General features: G+C 44.3%; 1 pseudogene; it reads left to right on the top strand.

The window, feature by feature from the left end:
• The first annotated feature begins 3,207 nt into the window (after positions 1 to 3,207).
• LOC114610060 lies at positions 3,208 to 4,391 on the top strand (annotated as a pseudogene).
• Positions 4,392 to 6,497: the final 2,106 nt, after the last annotated feature.

Raw genomic sequence — 6,497 nt, forward strand, 5'->3', positions numbered from 1 at the left:
GAAGAGGAAATAGGAAGTAAAGGGGTGTAAGGACGCGCTGACTTGAGTGAGAAAGGCCTTCATAGGCTCATCAGTTTGAATGCTTGGTCCCCAGTTGGTGGAGCTGTTTTGGAAGGATTAGGAGGTGAGTCACTGTGGGGTGGGCTTTGAAGTTTCAAAAGCCCATTCCAGTTCCCAGTTAGCTCTCTCTCTGTCTGTGTCTGCCTCTCTCTCTGTCCCTGTCTCTCTTTCTCTCTGCCTCATGGCTGTTGTCTCAATATGTAAGCCCTCAGCTACTGCTTAAGTGCCAAGCCAGCCAGCATATTGTCATGCTCCCACCATGACGGTTATGGAATCCTCTCTGAATCTGCAAGCAGGCCCACAATTACTTTTTAAAAAAAAAAAAATTGCCTTGGTCGTGGCATCTCTTTGCAGCAATAGAAAGGTAGCTAAGACAGAGGTTGTAAGGAGAAATCACATCGGAGTAAAGTAATGGGAGTTGAAGCTGGGGGAAGACGCCTATGTCAAGGAGACTCTGACAATGAAGAAGCAGATGTTGGATGTTAGAGCAGAAGGATGAACCCAAGACTGTTAGTAGAGAAGAATTAGATTTTGTGATATTAGGAACTGGTATGGTTTAAAGGAGTTAATACTGGCAGGAAGTGGGGGTGAAGATTAAACTGAAGAAGAGAGCACCGCTGAAGGATTTATGTTTGGGAAGCTGCATCGTAAAATTATTTAAATGGTTGGCGAGGTCTGAGAAAGCCAGGCTTGGCCAAGAGGCTTAAGAGCTTCAAAAGGTTGGGTCTAGTAGCAGGACCAGAATAGAGGGTCAGGAGGCCAAAGCTGAAGAGCAGGAGAGTTGTCGACACTGGAGCTGGAGACAGGAAGACAAGTGGTGAGAGAGCACTGCCCAGCCAGAAAACTTTGCTCTTTTAATGCAGCGGGAGCCAAAGTCAAGAGTGAGGAAACTCTGTTCTGATTTGAAAGGGCATCTTTCTTCTGAGTTCCTGTAGATTCGTGCTGATAACCCACCAGATTCACAGAGGGCTCTGTCCTGGCTTGGGGACTGGGTCTGGTTATAACTCTTTTCTCCAAGTTAATAGAATATCTGTGTGTAGGGTGGTTAGTGATCATGGGAGGGTACCAATGGCCAGCGAGACTGCTAAGAAACTGTTCTTCCTAGGTAATGTTTTTTTAAATCTCTGTTTTGGCTACTGATGGGCAAATCCATCTACTCTTGGTTGTTAATTGGATACCAGGAGAAATGTTATTAGGCCCTAGGAGAGTCTAGGACCACAAGCTTTGTTTTTGCTGACACCATCTTTTCTCTGGTTAAACAGGAGCTGAAAAAACAGACCTGTGGTATTTGGTACCCAGTACCTGCCCTGATGGTGTGAGGGGAAAGGAAAGGAGGAACTTTGAGGGGAAGAGGTGATGAGAGCCAAGCACTTCTTTTTCCCTTCTTGGTCTCATGTGTTTTATGTCTGTGAAGGTTGGTTTTTAATTAATGTTAGTTGAATAAAACTTACAATTCTAAAACTTAAAACTCTAGCCAGCCTCACTTGCTTCTCCCATCTGTGTGGAGTCGGAGAATGTGGGTCAGGGCAGTGCTCCCTCACTAGGTAGACTTGACCAGAAGCATGAAACTTCAGGGATGGAGAGCCAACAGAATTTGGCTTGATAGATCTTAAACATCTGAACCTTAAGAAGACCCACAGTGGTCATTGTTCTTTCAGTTTTGTGGCTTTTCTCTCTGGCATAAAATGCAGAGTATCGGTTTTCTGCCCAAATCTCAGCTAAAGGCAACATTTTTTCAAGATACCCTGTGGCCCTTTCCTTTAAAAATGGAAGCAGTCCCATCCTGCTTCCCTAGGGGGCAACTGTCTTCTGGCTCTGTCACATTGAGAAAGGGTCTGAACTGTTCCCACACTCTCCAGGTTTAGGATGTTGCAGACACTGATTTCTCTTAGTGATTCTGTTTTTATTCATCTATGACATACAGGCACAGTTCTGCCACAGTGCACCTGTACTTCAGGATCCACAGCCTGGAAGGAGCTTGGACTGGACATTCTCTGGGAGATTTATCATGGCCTTAATTCTCCCCCCTCCACCCCCCCCCCACCCAAGGATCATGCTTCAGCGAGGCCTGTCTTAGTTAGGGTTTTATTTCTGTGAACGGGCACCATGACCAAGGCAAGTCTTATAAAGGACAACATTTAATTGGGGATGGCTTACAGGTTCAGAGGTTCAGTCCATTATCATCAAGGTGGGAACATGACAGGCAGGAATGGTGCAGGAGGAGCTGAGAGTTCTACATCTTCATCTGAAAGCTGCTAGCAGAATACTGACTTCCAGGCAGCTAGGATGAGGGTCTTATAGTCCACACCCACAGTGACACACCTACTCTAACAAGGCCACATCTTCTAATAGTGTCACTCCCTGGGCTGAGCATATACAAACCATAACAAGGCCCACACACGGCACCCTGCTAAAATACCTGCTCTTTGGAACACCTTCCCTATAGTGTCAGCTGCCATCTGAAATAATTGTTCCTTTTTTTATTCTGGAAGAGTGTACTATATCACGTTCCCATCACAGTCATGAATCCTGAGTCCTTCAATAATTTTGATTACTTTATGCTGTGTCTGTGATGGTTATTGTTGTTTGTCAACTTGATTATATGTGGAATGAACTACAATTCAAAAATCTGTGATCTAGATTTTAACGCAGGAAGACACACATTTAATCTGGGCCACACCTTCTGTTGGAAGCTTATATAAGGACAATGGGAGGAGGAAGCTTCAGTCTTTGCCTGCTTGCCCTAACCTTGCTAGCATATTCATTTCTTCACTGCCATTGGAGGCTACTTCTTTGGTATTCTAGCATATACAGAAGACCAGCTGAGACACCCAGGCTTATGGGACTGAGCAACTACTGGATTCTTAGACTTTTCATTCACAGCTAACCATTGTTGGATTAGTTGGACTTGCAGTCTGTAAGTCATTCAATAAATCACACACACACACACACACACACACACACACACACACTCATTCCATAAGTTCTGTGACTCCAGAGAACCCTGACTAATACAGCATCCTAGAAGTAACAAAAATATATCACTTATTTGACACACCAGTATCTGAGTGATGATCACTGCTGCATTATCTTCCACGGGGAGTCTATTTCCATTCACCAAGATTAGCAGAGGGGGCCCGGGCTGCCATGGCCCTTCCCAGCATCCCTTATGAGCGACGACTTCTCATCATGGCAGACCCTAGAGATAAGGCGATTCAGGACTACCGCAAGAAGCTGCTAGAGCACAAGGAGATTGACGGCTGTCTTAAGGAGCTAAGGGAGCAATTAAAAGGACTTACCAAGCAGTATGAAAAGTCTGAAAATGATCTGAAGGCACTACAAAGTGTTGGACAGATTGTAGGTGAAGTGCTTAAACAGTTAACAGAAGAAAAATTCATTGTTAAAGGAACAAATGGACCAAGATATGTCGTAGGTTGTCGTCGGCAGCTTGATGAAAGTAAGCTGAAGCCAGGAACCAGAGTTGCTTTGGATATGATCACACTGGCCATCATGAGGTATCTGCCAAGAGAGGTGGGTCCATTGGTTTACAACATGGAAATGTATCCTATTCTGAGATTGGAGGCCTGTCAGAACAGATTCGGGAATTAAGAGAGGTAATAGAATTACCTCTTACAAATCCAGAATTATTCCAGCGTGTAGGAATAATACCTCCAAAAGGCTGTTTGTTATATGGACCGCCAGGCACTGGGAAAACACTCTTGGCACGAGCTGTTGCCAGCCAGCTGGACTGCAACTTCCTAAAGGTTGTATCTAGTTCTATTGTAGACAAGTACATTGGTGAAAGTGCTCGTTTGATTAGAGAAATGTTTAATTATGCCAGGGACCACCAGCCATGCATCATTTTTATGGATGAAATAGATGCTGTTGGTGGACATCGGTTTTTTGAGGGAACATCAGCCAACAGAGGGATTCAGAGAACTTTAATGGAGTTACTAAATCAAATGGATGGATTTGACACTCTGCATAGAGTTAAAATGATCATGGCTACAAACAGACCAGATACACTGGATCCTGCTTCGCTGCGCCCAGGAAGATTAGATAGAAAAATACATATCGATTTACCAAATGAACAAGCAAGATTAGATATATTGAAAATCTACACAGGCCCTATTACAAAGCATGGTGAAATAGATTATGAAGCAATTGTAAAGCTTTCAGATGGCTTTAATGGAGCAGACCTGAGAAATGTTTATACTGAAGCAGGTATGTTTGCAGTTCGTGCCGATCATGATTTTGTAATTCAGGAAGACTTCATGAAAGCAGTCAGAAAAGTGGCTGACTCCAAGAAACTGGACTACAAACCTGTGTAATTTACTATAAGGTTTTTGGTGGCTTCATGACAGACATTTGCTTAATGTAAAAATAAAGTTAAGGAAAATAATGTATGTGTTGGCAGTGATCTCATTAAAAGTGAATAAACATGTCTAAGCAACGTAATAGCATGTAATTCAGTAATTCTTTTAAATTGGTACAGAAGACAGTTGTATATTTGTTAATGTTGCATTTACTGCAGCAGACTTTACGAAAGACACGCTGAAGCTTTTCGTATTTGCTTTGTGAGCATTTTGTACAACATTCAAAGTGGTTTGAGATAGTAGAGGAGAGAGTTTCTTATGACTTATTTATTTTATACTTTGTTTTCCTCGTCCTAAAAGAAAAGCAATAAAATCTGTTTAACTTGTCCAAAAAAAAAAAAAAACAATTAGCAGAGGGAGGGAGGAGAAGGAGAAGTCAAGCAGATTCCAACACAGTTCTAAAAAGACTCGGCCCAGGAGGAGGCACTGTGGGATCTATCCTCCCTGCTAACCTTATAATCACGAGTTGGATTTTGAAATATTAGGATAAAGTAAATAAAATCTGGAAGCAGCTCAGAAGGAGTATTCATCTTTTCATTCTGCCTGGTCACAGAGGCCATTGTTTGTGGAGACAATGGCAGGGGACACTCCATTACCGCTGTCACAGCTGGGGAACTCCCGAAGCAGAATGAGACCAGCATCCCTTGCAAGAACAAGAAGAGGCCTAATCTATAGGAACTGAGGGATGAGAAACGAACACAAAAGGGGTAGACACAGGTCACAGGCAGCCTGAGCCTAGGCTAACCGAGCCACGGAAACTCTTATTTATTGATTTTTGTTGTTGTTTGTTTTGTTTTTAATCCTGGGAACTGGACAAGGCTCTGGCCATGTCTGTGCCCTATGACCACAGGCCCTGGCCACATGAGACACAAACAGAAGATCACAAGATCTGATGTAGTTGAGGTGTGACCACATCAAAGCCCACAGAGAGGTGACAACCAAGTGACCACAGCCTTGTTCACAGTTGACTCCCCACAGCCTTTCCTCTTCTCTCTTGACACACTTTCAGCCTCTCAGGCTCACCTCAGGCTCTCGAAGATTCCTAATGATGCCAGTTACTTCTTCCACCGAACTTTAGGAAGTTTCTCCTTTAATTAACCCATCAATCTCCCAGGTCAAAAGTTTGGAAAAATGAGTTTATATTCAGATTCTTATTTTCAGTAAGGAAAGACCTGCAGCTGAGGGCACCATGAAGTTGATTTGGCATGGAGACACACATCCCTGCCCTGTCTGCTGGAATAGGCAGGCTGGTTGTGGAAGGGACCGCAGAGGTCACAGGAACAGGGTGCTGGAGGGCAGAGGTGGGCTGGTCTCAGCAGTTCTTCATGTCATGCTTGTGGACACACAGATACCTTCAGACATTGTTGCTAAAAGGGGAATTTGGGGCTTCCTGAAGTGACAAAGGAGTGACCTGGACACATTTTGTGGCTTCTCAGACTCACACGAGACAGCTCATGCTACATACAGAAGCAGTCATGAACATATTCAAGCAAGTCATCATAGAGGTAACATTGCCAACAACCCATCTCTCACTTCAAAGATTCAAATCTGAGAATCCTTGTGACTTGTCCCACCCCTGAATTCAGGCCCTCAGGGTGTTGCCTTTACACATCGAGAGAGAGAGAGAGAGAGAGAGAGAGAGAGAGAGAGAGAGAGAGAGAGGAGGCCACTCAGCGGTAGCAGTAACAAGGCAAGCGGATCAGGGCCCTGACATGGTGTGGCTGGAGGAGGGATTGCTGTCTTGCTGCGTTCCCGTTGAGCCTCAGTGACACCACCTCTAGGCTCCAAGGGTCACCCAGACCCCCCTAATTACTTGGAGCTTCATCATGTCTCCCCCATTTCCCATCTGTATGAAGAAGAAAAAAATTACAAGAGAGATCAGAAAAACTCTGTGCCCCGGAAAACTCCAAACCATGACTATGGGGTCAGGGAAAGGTGAGCGATACAAGAGGAAAGGAGCGGTGCAGATTCTAATTGGTCCCTGCAGACCTCTGGTTGCTGTCACTAAGTCCTTTATTTCCCATGTGTTTACAGCATCAGCACAGGCCCCAGGATGGAAAG

The sequence above is a fragment of the Grammomys surdaster genome, unplaced genomic scaffold, assembly GCF_004785775.1.
Source record: "Grammomys surdaster isolate TR1022 unplaced genomic scaffold, NIH_TR_1.0 126013, whole genome shotgun sequence".
Classification (NCBI taxonomy): domain Eukaryota; kingdom Metazoa; phylum Chordata; class Mammalia; order Rodentia; family Muridae; genus Grammomys; species Grammomys surdaster.